The 1,075-nt window shown below is 74.8% G+C and overlaps 1 protein-coding gene across 1 annotated transcript in view; it reads left to right on the top strand.

The window, feature by feature from the left end:
- The window catches only part of LOC109305642 (arf-GAP with GTPase, ANK repeat and PH domain-containing protein 3-like), a 71,838-nt gene that overhangs the window by 26,451 nt on the left and 44,312 nt on the right, over positions 1-1,075 (top strand). The gene's annotated exons all lie outside the window — the stretch shown is intronic.

The following is a 1,075-nucleotide window of genomic DNA, read 5'->3' as shown; positions in this document are numbered from 1 at the left end:
GCGGCGCTGGAGGGCTGGGGGCAGGCCGCAGGCAGGGCGGTGCCCTGCGCCCGTGATGGCCCTCGGAGGACGCAGGGGCCTGGTGGGGACGGCCGTAGCCGCGGCCGCAGGGGCAGAGGGCTGTGCCCGGCAGGCACGTGGTTCTGGGCCGGCCGCTGCCCACACCTGGGTGCGCACGGGTGGGGGTGGCAGTGCCCTGCCGGTGGCAGGGAGCGTGGGCACCCTCTCTCCTGCCCCGCAGGGAATGGCACCCTCCGGGCTGGGCGCCGACCGGTTCCCTCCATGGTGTCGGAGCCCCTCTTCTCTGGCGCCCAGACCTGCGCCGGCTGTGGCTCTCGCCGGGCACCAGGGAGCTGCTGTGGGGCCCGGGTGAGTCTGGGGTGGGGGAGCGAAACGAAGCAGGGGTCCGAGGAGCCGGCCTGGCTTGGGGACCCCTCTCCCCGGGACGCTGTCTGCTGGTTGTGTTTGCACCCGCCCCGGGCACATGCGGCCCCGTGCCCACACGCTCCCTGTGCTGCCCCCCGCCACCTCCGCGACCCCCGGGGCTTCCTCCAGCCCCTTCCCCCACCTGGATGCACCCACACACATACCCGTGCCTTGCAGACACTGTCCTACACTCCCACGCAGCCCCCCCACCCCTGCACACACACGCAGCCCCTGCCGGCCACGTCCCACGGCTCCCCGCGCGTGCACCGGCCCGCGGCCCTGCTGCGCTCTCGTCCTCGCGGCGCCCGCCCGCCTTCACCCGCCGTTCCGTCTGCTCACGCTCACGCTTGCTGCCGCGCTCGTGCTCCATCGCGCTCATCCTGCTGCTCGCCCGGCCGGTCCCGAGCTTGCCGGCGGCTCGCCCCCGCTCCGGCTGGCGGCTGCCGTCCCCCGCTCGCTTGCTCGCTCGCTGCTGTCGTGCTTGGGGGGCGGGGGGGCTTGCTGCGGGGCTTGCGCTTGCTCGCTGTGGACGTCGCCCTGGTGCCGGGGCTCCTGCTCGCTTGCTCGCTGGCGCGTGCACACGGCTCCCGTTGGAGGCTTCGCCCCATTCGGTGGCGGTGGCGGCAGCAGCTCCTGATGGCGCCGATTC

The sequence above is a fragment of the Crocodylus porosus genome, unplaced genomic scaffold (assembly GCF_001723895.1).
Source record: "Crocodylus porosus isolate Cpor-Errol unplaced genomic scaffold, CroPor_comp1, whole genome shotgun sequence".
Classification (NCBI taxonomy): Eukaryota; Metazoa; Chordata; order Crocodylia; family Crocodylidae; genus Crocodylus; species Crocodylus porosus.
Note: the sequence above shows the minus strand (reverse complement) of the source record. Positions and strands in the feature narration are given on the sequence as shown.